The sequence below is a fragment of the Microcaecilia unicolor genome, chromosome 7 (assembly GCF_901765095.1).
Source record: "Microcaecilia unicolor chromosome 7, aMicUni1.1, whole genome shotgun sequence".
Classification (NCBI taxonomy): Eukaryota; Metazoa; Chordata; class Amphibia; order Gymnophiona; family Siphonopidae; genus Microcaecilia; species Microcaecilia unicolor.
In genome coordinates this window covers 176,437,741-176,452,262 of record NC_044037.1, presented here as the reverse complement: position 1 = coordinate 176,452,262, position 14,522 = coordinate 176,437,741, and the positions used below count along the sequence as shown (strand labels likewise).

The 14,522-nt window shown below is 46.6% G+C and overlaps 1 protein-coding gene across 1 annotated transcript in view; it reads right to left on the bottom strand.

The window, feature by feature from the left end:
- VPS8 (VPS8 subunit of CORVET complex) overlaps window positions 1-14,522 on the bottom strand; it is a 932,181-nt gene that overhangs the window by 33,352 nt on the left and 884,307 nt on the right. The gene's annotated exons all lie outside the window — the stretch shown is intronic.

The following is a 14,522-nucleotide window of genomic DNA, read 5'->3' as shown; positions in this document are numbered from 1 at the left end:
CATCCCATGGAGGATGTGAGTTCATAAATACAACCAGCAATATAATTTTCAGAAGACACATGCTATGGAGATTTCTCTTTGACAATCCTCCCAATGTGCAAACTATGGAGGCAATTCTACAACTGGGTGCCTCCAATTAGGTGCACTCAGACCACATGGTAGGTGCCTATTCTATAACGGAACCGAGGCACCTGGTTCCATTACAGAATACTAGCGTACTCTGGTATTGGCACACCTAAAAGAACTGGCCTCGGTGTGGGCACTTAAATGCGGCAGACACATATGTAAGTGGGAGTTCTGCCTATGTCCCACACTTGCTCTGCTCCTATATAGGCCTCTCTTACAAATACCCACTCTGTATGTTAAGGGGATATTTGAGGAAGAGCGCTTACACAGTTACTAGTAAAAAGACCCGTTTCTGAGAGCAATGAAACGGGCGCTAGTATGGTTTTCATCGTAGTGTGTATGTTTGAAAGAGTGTGTCTGTGAGAGTGACTGTGTGAGAGAGAGAGAGTGAATGTGCGAGTCAGTGGTGAAGTCAGACTGCCAATTTTGGATGGGCCTGAACCTAAAGTGGGTGGGCACAAAATTTTCTCTCTATTCCCCTTCCCCAGCAAAATTTAGTCACACTAATCAGTTGCATTTGTCACATAGGGGTAAAGTGCTGCTTTTCAGTGCATCAGGTTTCAGAAAATTTATTTAAAAGCCTAACACCCTTTTCAATGAGCTTTCAGAGGCCAAAACCTCCTGCCTCAGGTCAGCATAACGCTGTTATGGTATCCTCTCCTGACCTAAGGAAGGAAGTATTGGTCTCTGAAACTTTATTAACACAGGTACCATATTACTTTATCCTAAATTAAAATAAAATTATTTTCTTTACCTTTGTTGTATGGCCATTTACTTTTTCTCATTGTGTTGCTCCCAGTCTCTAGATTCTGCTTTCCTTCGTCTTTCTCTTGCCAGGGTTTCCTGTCCATTCACCACCTATGGCTTTTCATCTTTTCCTCACCCTTGTTCTCCACATGCCCCTTCCTCTTATTCTCCAGTCTTTCCCTACTCTGTCCTCTCCCTCTTTCCATCCAGCAGCTCCCCTCTTTCTTTTGCATTCAGCGTCTCCTTTTCTCCCTACCCTTCCATCCAGTGTCTTCCCTCTTTCTCTCCTCATCCTTCCACCCATCTACCCTCTCTCCTGATCCTTCCATCTAGTGTCTCTATCTCTCTACCCTTTTCTGTTCAGTCTCCCCTCTCTCTCTCTCCACATCCTTCCAGTCTCTCCCCTTTCTCTCTGCATCCTTCCATCCATCTCCCCTCTTTCTCTCCCTATCCTCCCATGTCCAGCAGCTCTCCCTTCCCTCCAGTCCCTTCTTCCTCTCCCTCCCATGTCCAGTAGCTCTATCCCTTCCCTCCAGTCCCTTCTTCCTCTTCCTCCCGTGTCCCAGTGGCTCTCTCCCTTCCCTCCAGTCCCTTCTTCCTCTCCCTCCCGTGTCCCAGCAGCTCTATCCCTTCCCTCCAGTCCCTTCTTCCTCTCCCTCCCATGTCCAGTAGCTCTATCCCTTCCCTCCAGTCCCTTCTTCCTCTCCCTCCCATGTCCCAGTGGCTCTCTCCCTTCCCTTCTTCCTCTCCCTCCCGTGTCCCAGCAGCTCTCTCCCTTCCCTCCAGTCCCTTCTTCCTCTCCCTCCCATGTCCAGTAGCTCTCTCCCTCCCATGTCCCAGCAGCTCTCTCCCTTCCCTCCAGTCCCTTCTTCCTCTCCCTCCCATATCCAGTAGCTCTCTCCCTTCCTTCCAGTCCCTTCTTCCTCTCCCTCCCATGTCCAGTAGCTCTCTCCCTTCCCTCCAGCCCCTTCCTCCTCTCCCTCCCATGTCCCAGCAGCTCAGCCATTTTTCCTCCAGGTCCGCCCATCCGCATCCTTTGCGCTGTCTCTATCCCTTTTGTCCCACGGAGGCAGCGCTTCCTTCCTGCCCTGTCTTCTCCCCAAGCTCCGCTGCATCGGTCCCTCCCTGCAAGTGGAATCCTCCTTCGCTGGTCGTGCTGCGCTGTCATGCACACGCAGCTACGCTCCTCCCCCTGCCGCATCTATCTGACCCTCTGTGATGCACTTCCGGTTTAGGGCTGGATGAACGCGGCAGGGGGAGGAGCGAAGCTGCGTGTGTATGGCAGCGCAGCGTGACCGGCGAAGGAGGATTCCACTTGCAGGGAGGGACCGATGCAGCGGAGCCTGGGGAGAAGACAGGGCAGGAAGGAAGTGCTGCCTCCGTGGGACAAAAGGGATAGAGACAGCGCGCGAAAGATGCGGATAGGCGGGCCTGGGCCCGTCCAGGCCCACCCGTGCCTACGCCCCTGGTGCGAGTGTGTGTGACATAGAGTGAGGCTGTGTGTGAGAATGAGAGTGTGTGTGTGAGATAATGAGAGTGCGCATCAGGGGCCCCCCTCCGTCTCCCCCTCCCCTTTTTATTCCCTTCCCCCCTCTCAGCAGGGACCCTCCCTCCCACAGCTATTCAGACTGCTTAATTGCCTGATTCAATGAAAATAATAATAATGAAAAATCCATAGAGGGCATGTGTGGGTGATTGAGGTACATAGGTGTGTGTGTGTGTGTGTGTGTGTGTGTGTGGGGGAGAGATGCTCTCTGTGCATGGCACAGTGTGTGTTTGTGTGTGTGTGTGTGAGTGAGATAGGTGCTTTTCGGTGGGAGGGAGGGAGTGTGTTGGAGCTGGGTAAGTTGTGTGCTTAAACTCTGGGGTCTGCCATTGCAACCCAGCTTGTCCTCGTGTATAGCAAGATTTTGTTTTTCTTATTGGAAAAAGAAGGGGGGGGGGAGGAAGAAGACACTATCATTTGGTATAGTTGCTTGACACCCATGTGCACAAAGAGTTGTCACCTGAAACGTTGTGATGGCTGTATAATTGAAGATGTCCTGCAAAGGGTTGGAAGCGCAGTGCGCGCCTTTGCCATGGCAACAAACCCGTCGGGACAACTGAAGGGCCTGGGGTGCGCACGCGTACAAAGTTCCGTTGTTATTTGGTCGCGGCAGTGCTAATAGCACTGTCTCCTGCTGCCAGAGAGCGTTTCGGAGCATGGAAGGGCTGTCCCTCCCTTTGTTTCTCTGTTTCGTCGTTCCGTCGGTGGCAGGCTGGAAGGACGGCGTGGCGCAGCCATTGCGGAGCGCACTATGTCATCTTCTCGTTTCTGTTTTCATGACCCGCCCTTGGGGCTGCTGAGCGATGCGATTCGATTCGTGTTTTCATGACCCGCCCTCGGGGCTGCTCAGCGATGCGTTTCATCGATTGTCATTGCTCCGCCCTCCATGTCACGACGTTTTGACGCGAGGGCGGGGCAGACAGTCCTGGGTGAAAAAGAAAAATTCCGATCTACATCACCATGCAAGAGGAAGTTGCAGCTTCATTTAGAACGTTGGGGTTGCAAATTATGTCCGCAAGGGGCGTGGCTGTGGGTGGGTCTATGAGTGAGAGTGAGTGGTGCATGAGTGACAGTGAGTGGTGCTGACAGCCTAGCCTACCAACAGTGCAGGGCTTCAGCGTGTCCCTGCCACAGAGTGAGTTTCAGAATGTTCAAGGTGAGAATTATTTATATACAGTGGGGGAAATAAGTATTTGATCCCTTGCTGATTTTGTAAGTTTGCCCACTGACAAAGACATGAGCAGCCCATAATTGAAGGGTAGGTTATTGGTAACAGTGAGAGATAGCACATCACAAATTAAATCCGGAAAATCACATTGTGGAAAGTATATGAATTTATTTGCATTCTGCAGAGGGAAATAAGTATTTGATCCCCCACCAACCAGTAAGAGATCTGGCCCCTACAGACCAGGTAGATGCTCCAAATCAACTCGTTACCTGCATGACAGACAGCTGTCGGCAATGGTCACCTGTATGAAAGACACCTGTCCACAGACTCAGTGAATCAGTCAGACTCTAACCTCTACAAAATGGCCAAGAGCAAGGAGCTGTCTAAGGATGTCAGGGACAAGATCATACACCTGCACAAGGCTGGAATGGGCTACAAAACCATCAGTAAGACGCTGGGCGAGAAGGAGACAACTGTTGGTGCCATAGTAAGAAATGGAAGAAGTACAAAATGACTGTCAATCGACAAAGATCTGGGGCTCCACGCAAAATCTCACCTCGTGGGGTATCCTTGATCATGAGGAAGGTTAGAAATCAGCCTACAACTACAAGGGGGGAACTTGTCAATGATCTCAAGGCAGCTGGGACCACTGTCACCACGAAAACCATTGGTAACACATTACGACATAACGGATTGCAATCCTGCAGTGCCCGCAAGGTCCCCCTGCTCCGGAAGGCACATGTGACGGCCCGTCTGAAGTTTGCCAGTGAACACCTGGATGATGCCGAGAGTGATTGGGAGAAGGTGCTGTGGTCAGATGAGACAAAAATTGAGCTCTTTGGCATGAACTCAACTCGCCGTGTTTGGAGGAAGAGAAATGCTGCCTATGACCCAAAGAACACCGTCCCCACTGTCAAGCATGGAGGTGGAAATGTTATGTTTTGGGGGTGTTTCTCTGCTAAGGGCACAGGACTACTTCACCGCATCAATGGGAGAATGGATGGGGCCATGTACCGTACAATTCTGAGTGACAACCTCCTTCCCTCCGCCAGGGCCTTAAAAATGGGTCGTGGCTGGGTCTTCCAGCACGACAATGACCCAAAACATACAGCCAAGGCAACAAAGGAGTGGCTCAGGAAGAAGCACATTAGGGTCATGGAGTGGCCTAGCCAGTCACCAGACCTTAATCCCATTGAAAACTTATGGAGGGAGCTGAAGCTGCGAGTTGCCAAGCGACAGCCCAGAACTCTTAATGATTTAGAGATGATCTGCAAAGAGGAGTGGACCAAAATTCCTCCTGACATGTGTGCAAACCTCATCATCAACTACAGAAGACGTCTGACCGCTGTGCTTGCCAACAAGGGTTTTGCCACCAAGTATTAGGTCTTGTTTGCCAGAGGGATTAAATACTTATTTCCCTCTGCAGAATGCAAATAAATTCATATACTTTCCACAATGTGATTTTCCGGATTTAATTTGTGATGTGCTATCTCTCACTGTTACCAATAACCTACCCTTCAATTATGGGCTGCTCATGTCTTTGTCAGTGGGCAAACTTACAAAATCAGCAAGGGATCAAATACTTATTTCCCCCACTGTAGGTGTGTGCAGCAAGTGAATATTCAGATAATAAACACCGCTTTAAAGATCCCTTTAAAAGAACACACTGTGTGATTCTTAGAATCCTGCAAGTAAGTCTATAAAAATAAATTGTGCTTCCCTTGCTAGTTGATTGAGGGTAGATAAGGGGTGGGGTTGGGAGTTGTTTATTGAAACTGATGTTCATCTGTGGTCATCTGTTATTATATTTCTTTTTCTTTGTCTTATAAAACTTAATAAAGATGACTTTTCAAAAAAAACAAATCGTGCTACTAGAGGCTAACCATAAATTCCCATTATTTGACAATCCAGGACTAGAATTAACATATGTGTACATAAACATGTCAGTGTCAAATATTTTTCTGCAATACAACAGAAATTTATGGACGCCTTGGTAGATTTTCATGAAAGGAAGAACATAGAAAAGAATATTAGGTAAAGTTGAGGGAAACAAAGAGACAAATCAGGGGGGCAAAAGCAGGGGCAGAAGAAAGGGTGGCCAAGATGTAAAATGAGGTGACAACACTTTCTTCAGGTGTGTCCTCATAAAGAGGAAGGTCATAAGCAGAATTCAAAAACTGATACATGGAGAATAATGAGGAAAACCCGAATTATAGCTATGTAATGCAAGGTTCCACATTAGGAGTCACCGACCAGGAAAGAGATCGAGGCGTTGTCGTTGATGATACGTTGAAACCCTCTCCTCAGTTTGCGGCGGCGGCTAAGAAAGCAAATAGAATGATAGGTATTATTAGGAAAGGAATAGAAAACAAAAATGAGGACATGATAATGCCTTTGTATTGCTCCATGGTTTGACTGCACCTCAAATACTGTGGTCAATTCTGGTCACCACATCTCAAAAAAGATATAGTAGAATTAGAAAAGGTACAGAGAAGGGCGACGAAAATGATAAAAGGGATGGGACAACTTCTCTAGGAGGAAAGGCTGAAGTGGCTAGGGCTCTTGGAGAAAAGACAGCTGAGGGGAGATATGATCAAGGGCGTAGCCAGACCTTGGCGGGAGGGGGGCAGAGCCCGAGGTGGGGGGCACTGTTTAGCCGCCTCCCCCCGCCGCCACAACCCCCTCCCCTTTGGACCGCCGCTGCAACTGCAACCCCCCCTCCCCCCGCTGCCACCTGCCCCGCATCAGGTACCTTGTTTGCTGGCAGGGGTCCCATGCACGGTGCAGGATGTAAGGCGTCAGAAATAGATGATCCCACAATGAAGGCGCTGGAGTCGACCAACGCTGAAGAAAACTCTTCGGCTGGTGGGGTTTGGGGACCCCCACCAGCAAACAAGGTATCTGATGGGGCGGGTGGGGGTGGGGTGTCAAATGTACAGGGGGCCAGGGCGTAATCTGTGGGGGCCCATGCCCCTGTGGCCCCACGTAGCTACGCCCCTGGATATGATAGAGGTCTACAAAATAATGAGTGGAGTGGCACGGGTAGATGTGAATTGCTTGTTTACTCTTTCCAGAAATACTAGGACTAGGGGGCACGCTATGAAGCTACAAAGTAGTAAATTTAAAACGAATCAGAGAAACGTTTTCTTCACTCAACATGTAATTAAACTCTGGAATTCATTGCCAGAGAATGTGGTAAAGGCGGTTTGCTTAGTGGGGTTTAAAAAAGGTTTGGATTGCTTCCTAAAGGAAAAATCCATAGACAATTATTAAATTGAACTTGGGGAAAATCCACTGCTTATTTCTAGGATAAGCAGCATAAAATGTACTGTACTTTTTGGGGATCTTGCCACGTACTTGTGACCTGGATTGGCCACTGATTGAAATGGGATGCTGGGCTTGATGGACCTTTGGTCTGTCCCAGTATGGCAATACTTACAGTATGTACTTATGTAACACACAACAGGAAACAGATACAGCACCATTCAAAGAAAGGGAAATGGAAAGGGGATGGAATCTGATATACCGCCTTTCTGTGATTACAATCAAAGCAGATTTACATATCATATACAGGTACTTATTTTGTATTTGGGGCAATGGAGGGTTAAGTGACTTGCTCAGAGAAGTATGCTAGGCTTCATAGCAAGGGGAATAATAAACAGAAAGGAGGGGGGTCATAATGTCCCACAGAGGTCTTTGATGAGGCTTCATTTGGAGTAGTGTGTTCAGTTTTGGAGGCTTTATCTCGCTAAAGTCATAAAGAAACTGAAGTCTTTACAGAGGAAAGTAACCAAAATGGTAAGAGGTCTCCTTTGGAAAAAATGTGAGACAAAATTAGAGGTCCTAAATATGCTTACCTTAGAGTAAAGGAAAGACAGGGGGAATATGATACAGACCTTTAAATACTTGAAATGAGTTACTGAACAAACAAACCTTTCCCAAATGAGAAGAAGCTCTAGAATAAGACATTATATGAAGTTACATGGAAGTATAGTCAAAAGTAACATCAGGAAACATTTTTCACGGAAAGGGTACTGGATGCCTGAAACGTCCTACTGAAAGGGGAAGTGGAAGCAAAAATGGTGCTGGAATTCACAAAGGAGTGGGATATACACAGTGGATCCCTAAAAGGCAAGAGATATAAACCAAGCATAGAGCACTTCAGCTGTGTAACAACTTCTGCACTTGTAAGAAATCATGGGGAAAGTAGCCTGTACTATGCCCAAAAAGGCAAACACAGTGCAGCTTAGTAAACGGTGCCCTACATCTCATACTTAAACAAGCAAAGTCTGAAAATATTATTTTATAGTCTATTATCCCTTCTTAATTATGATTATTTGTTATATTTAGAGATCACATCTCAACCCAAAGTGGTTAATAGGAAAAACATAATAAATACAGTTTCTTCTCCCCTCCCTCTTGTACTGCAGTGTTCTCACTCCTTCTCTTTTCCCTGTACTTCAGCCTCCCTCTCTCTCCTCCTGTACTTTACTGCCTTCTCTCCCTCTTTCCCTTTGACACTGTATCTAAAATCCTTGCGCTAGGCCTAGAATCATTAGCACTAACTCTTCTTCCCTCTCTAAGCTCTCCCCAATTGTCTTTACCTTAGTTGTATCTTACTCTACCATAATATCACCTTGATATTAATCACAACTTGTATTTGTTCATACCGAAATCGGTTAAGGCCGATTACGATACCATGTAAGCCACATTGAGCCTGCAAAAAGGTGGGAAGATGTGCGATACAAATGCATAAAAAATAAATAATAATGTGCCCTTATTTGAAACAAAATAGAAAATTTTAACAGGAGTTCTCTTCTCATTTTGTAATCAAAATAGAAGAAAAAAAACAAAATGCCATTTGTTTTATTTTCAAAATAGCCCCAGCTGAAAAAACTAGCACTTTGTAAATACAATAGAAAAACCCATTCCTCGCCCCATCTTTTAGCACATTTGCAGGTCTTCAGGACAGGAGCAATCCTTAGCCGGTCTGCACCATTTTCTTGTACGGCAAAAATTCACAATGGGGTCAGCCCCAGTTTGACATGTCATTTTGAAAAAACAGAATCAGCTCGGCAGCAGTGAGTAGGGATTTCTCCTGCCCCTAAAGGCTGGCAGATGGGATAAGAGGCAAAGTTGTGGTGTGATGGGGGTTAACCAAAGGGAGTTGAGGGACCTCTTATTAAAAATAATATTTGCAGGGTCAGACCCACCATCTTTTCTTCCATTTTTCTTTTTTCTATTTGTTTTGTTTTCTGATTTTGAATGAATGAAACAAAACAAAATTAAAGAACAATAATAATAATAATAATAATAATGTTGCGTGCACACGCCAAGGAACCACTTATCCCTACTTCTGATCAATCCAGACCAGAAGGAAGATGGATAGGAGATCCCTCACCAGTAGATAATACATTTTTTGTTGCTACAATACGCTGAACAGAAAAATAAACACTCAGTTGTACAGTAGAATGTTGAGTTTTTGAATGTTAGTGTAGTCTAGTAGTGCAATGGAAATAAATCTGGACAGCAAATTTGTATTCTTTTTGGTTTAAGGGATGTTATTATAGACTATTCTTTTTCCCTTATATTAAATGGCCAAAGAACCTGATCTTTCATATTGGTTTGTGGAATAAGACAGAGCAGGACATTTCCCGACTACTATTCACTTCAGCACTGGAAACTCAGGCAGGGGATTACTGCTGAATGGGAATAAACTGGCCTACACCTTTGCATGTAGATAATATTCTGCTTCCATCTTAAACAGTCTAAATAACATAACCACAACTTAAAAGCAGTTTCTGGTTTTAAGTTCAACCAAGTAACTTTAGTTGAAATTTATACTAAAATGTCCAGGAATATTCATCTTTTCCAACTTGCTTTTGAAGGTTAGAAGCTTTTCTAAAAAGTACCCTACAATAGAGTGGAAAAGTGTCCCAGTGGGAAACCAAGTTCAAATCCTGACACTGAATGTGGCCTTGGGCAAGTTACTTCACCCTCTATTACTCAGAGGCAATCATAGGGCTAGATTTACTAACATACATTACTGAACTTCAACTTGCATGAATGGGATGTTGTACACTTTGGTCCTCATTTTCGAAGCAGATGGACATCTCAAAATGGCCAAAAAACCTCTCATCTGTTGAAAATGTCCACATCGCGATTTTTGAAAGGCAGAATTTGGGCATTTTATACTGCAGTTTGTCCAAATAGCAAAGGGGCGTGTTGGAGGCGTGTTTTGGGTAGGCCCATAATTAGAATGTCTTTCAGCGATACTGGAACAGGAAGAAACGTCTGTCACGGTCATGACCTCAGGGCCTTTGCAAACTGCCACGAACTCAGGGAAAAACGTGAGCCCTTGGGCCACTGCCGACAAACGGCAGCAGCAGGTGAATCTTCCAACCAGGACTGGACTAAACAGACAGGACTGGAACAGACTAGAAGTGCAAGAAGCACACAGACAGGAATGAGATACACAAGACAGAACCAAGTAAAGCTAGAGGAAGGGCACTCAAACAGGCCACAAAGTCAAACTGGAACGCGTGCACACCAGAGCCCTCTCATATGGGCCACAAGGCTGAACTGGAACCACACACACCAGAGCCCTCTCATACGGGCTGCAAGGCCGAACTGGAACCCACACACAACGGCAGAAGGCAAAAGAGAAGGCACAAACACACAGGCAGAAGCAGATTAGGCAGAGCACTAGGCAAGGCAGACAAGGCAGAACTGAAGGCAAGGCAGAACTCTAGGCAAGACAGACTAGGCAGAGCACAGGGCAAGGCAGACTAGGCAGAACACAAGGCTGAGCCACAAAGGTAGAGGGAAGCCACAAGGAAGAGCAAGGCTGTGCCACAGAGACACTCAGAAACAAAGAACAGAACAGACAGACAGACAATAACCAAGACAGAAGTGCTAACCCTAGCACACTGACAAACAGAAAAGAACCAAGGCAGAAGTGCCACACAGGCACACGAGATAGGAAACAAGACAGACATGCCACACAAGCACACTGACTAGGAAACAGGGAAGAAGTGCTACACAAGCACACCAACAAAGCTGGAAACCTTTGGCGTTGCAAAGGCCCTTAATGAATGTCCTCACCTTCCTTATGAGGGCCTTCACTGATGATGTCACGACAACAGGAAATAGGCTTGAAACACACAGAATACCAGAGTGAGGCTTGAAACACAGAATACCAGAGTGAGACTTGAAACACAGAAGGATTGGTAGCAGAGGCAAAAATGTAAGGAAAATAGAGACTGAAGCCACTTCTGAAGCTGAGCACCACGAGCCAAGGTGAGACTGAAAGTGGGGTCACAACCACAGTTGTAACAACGTCCAAGGCACAAAAAGGAGGACATTTTTACCTAGAACTGTTTCAATCATGTCCACTGTACAAAAAGGTGCCCTGATTGAGTAGCTGACCCATCCTTCATCTCTGCCCCTTCCATTCACTGTCTGCTCTTTCTATCCCTTCCATCCACTGTCTGCCCTTTCTCTCTGCCCCTTCAATCCACCATTTGCCCTCCCTCTCCCATCCATCCGGGTCTGCCCTCCCTCTCCCTCTCATCCAGGATCTGCCCCTTTTTTTCAGCCCCCAGTTCCAGCCCCACTATCCCACCAGTCCCCCATTTCAGCCCCAGCCCTTTTCTCCCACCAGTCCCGAGCTTCAGCCTCCAGCCACTCCTCCCTGTCCCCTTTTCAGCCCCCAGTTTCAACCCCAGTCCCCAGCCCTTTTCTCTCACCAGTCCCAAGCTTCAGCCCCAGCCACTTCTCCCTATCTCCTTTTCAGCCTCCAGTACCCACAGTTTCAGCCCCTGCCCCTTTTCAGCCTCCAGTCCCAGTACTAGCCCCCTTATCCCACCTACCCTCCTTTTCAGCACCCAGTTCCAGCCCCCTTCATCCACATGCCTTGTATTAGAGCTCCCCTTTTCAGCCCCAGAACCATTCTCCCACCTGACCCACGCATGCCCCATGCATGGCCCCCATTTCCCATATGGCCCCTTCTCAAACCCCAGTTCCAGCCCCCTTCTCCCATCTGAGAACCCCCATCCCACACCCTTCTCCCATCTGAGTCCCCCTTACCCCTCCCCCCCATCTGAGAACCCCCACCCTGCAACCTTCTCCCATCTGTCCCCCTTACTCCTCCCCCCATCTGAGAACCCCCATCCCACACCCTTCTCCCATCTCAGTCCCTTACCCCCTCCCCCCAACTGAGAACCCCCATCCCACATCCTTCTCCCATCTGAGTCCCCCTTACCCCCTTCCCCAACTGAGAACCCCCATCCTACACCCTTCTCCCATCTGAGTCCCCCTTACCCCCTCCCCCCAACTGAGAACCCCCATCCCACACCCTTCTCCCATCTGAGTCCCCCTTACCCCCTCCCCCAACTGAGAACCCCTATCCCACACCCTTCTCCCATCTGAGCCCCCCCGACCCGACCCACCTACCAACTCTGTTCTCCTGCTGCACCCACTAACTTTAAAAAAAAATTGAGAAGCACCGAGTAGCAGGCAGCGCCTCGCGTCTGCCCTGCTAGTAAAAATCTCCTGCACGTCGTCGGGCCGGCCTTCCCGCATTAAGTCCCGCCCTCCTCTGAGGCAATAGGCTCTTCCTGCATTAAGTCCCGCCCTCCTCTGAGGTAATAGCCTATTATCTCAGAGGAGGGCGGGACTTAATGCGGGAAGGCCGGCCCACGACATGCAGGAGATTTTTACTAGCAGGGCAGACGCGAGGCGCTGCCTGCTACTTGGCGCTTCTCAAATTTTTTACAGAACAGCGATCGATCGTCGGGGGGGTGGGAGCGGCGGGCGGGGCGACCCCAAGCGCGCCGTGCGGGGCCCCCTTGAGCGCAGGGCCCTATGCGGCCGCCTCGGTCGCCTTGCCCTAAGACTGGCCCTGATTGCAGGCTATCCCCCAGATTCTGTATCGTGCGCCTAGAGATTCGTGCCAAAATCCAGGTGTATTCTATAGCAATGTGCATAACTTATTTGGCTTAAGCTAATCAGCGTTGATAATCTCTCTTAAGCAATAATGAGCATTAATTGGCAATAATTAGAATTTACGCGCACAACTCACTAAGAGCCCTGTTTACTGAAGTGTGCTAGGTGCATATATTCCTATGGGTGTCTTTAGCATTAGTGCATGCTAATTTTTAGCACACACTAAAAACACTAGAGTGCTTATAGTGCAGCTTAGTAAACATGGCCTTAAGCATATTCTATAATGTACGCCTAACTTCAAATGCACGCAGGGGCATGATGATGGACATGGAAATGGGCGTTTTGTGGGTGTTCTGAAATTTACACGCATTTTTATAGAATACTGCCCTCTGCACCTAAATCTATGTGCCAGGATTGACGCCATGTTTTCGTTGGTGTACACATTAATTGATTTGATTACTTTATTTTTTGTCTATTGGATTGTAAGCTCTTTGAGCAGGAACTGTCTTTCTTCTATGTTTGTGCAGCGCTGCGTAAGCCTTGTAGCGCTATAGAAATGCTAAATAGTAGTAGTAGTAGTAGAATGAGTTCACATGAAGATCATTACTGCATAAAAAATATTAATGTGGCAAATAATGCACAGAAGCTAATGCCATCACAAGAGGTTTAGCTACCTGCATTGTACATTATCTACTATGTTCATAATGGATGGTAGAGTCCTCTTCTCTGTATTAGCTGCACAACAGCCCTGCCCTTCCCCCAAAATACATAAGCTCTTCACATTTTATTGAAAAGGCCCTGAGACTGTAAGCCCTCTAGGGATATAGAAATAACTTACTGTACATGAATGTAGGTCACCTTTGAGCTACTAATAAAAGGGTGTCTGCGAAATAAAAATAAGAAATTCATTCGTGGATAGATGGAAGAATTTGTTAATTTCCTTCTACAAAGAATTTCAGCAAACAAGATAAACGTGCTTTTCTATCTTCCCTTACGAAGATGCGATTGGTATACTGCAACAAGCCTCTGGTGCATGAAGAACAATTTCCAGATGTTTTGGAAAAGATAGGGCACCTTGTAAAATGACATGATATCAACCAAAGTGCCTTGTTTTTCCACAGCATCCAAAGGATAGAGTTTTGTTGTAAGGAATGCAGAATTCTGTGGTCAAAAATGTTTAAAATCTTCAGCATGTCTACAGGGCAAAATATGTCCTCACATTGCCCTTTAAACAACAAAAAATTATTACACATGGAAGAAAATATTTTCTTTTAACTATCTGGATACTGAAATCAATGTTATCACAGCTGTGAAGCCAATCAAGTCAAACCTTATTTAATCTTCTTTAAATGTCGCCTGAGCTGCAGTTGTGATGAGGAAAGGTATTTTAACATTTTATTTAATTCCAGATCCCCAGTATCAGCAAATCTCTTTCCATCTGCCCACATTTGTTCAAGGTACAGAGAAGGGTAATATGAATGACAGAGGGCATGAAAAGGCTCACTTATGAAGAAAGACTTGACAGATATAGGCCCAGTATGTCATGCTGCATAAGCATATAGGAGGCATTTCTGTAACTGTGTACTGCCATTTAGATGCTCTGAGACGGTGTAGTGAGAGCCTGTTTTATAACAGAATCTTGGCACCTGGATTCTGCTACAGAATACTAGCCTAAATTTAGGTGTCTGCAGTTACACCAGCCATAGATCTGGGGTATCTGTGGGCAGCTAAATGTGGCAAGGGCATGTATAATTTACAGCATTCTGTTAAGTTACATGCATAAGTGGGAGCCCCACCCATGCCCCTTTCACGTGAACTAGAGAATGACACAGGGATGGGGACCCAAGGTAAATCTATGGTAGCAGGAAAAAAGTTGGCATATTTATTGCAGGTGGGGGAGCAAAATTTTTACCGTCTCATGGGAATGATAAAAAGCTTTGCTCATGTAGCAACCCCCCCCCCCCCCCAAAAAAAAAAAAAAAAACCCAA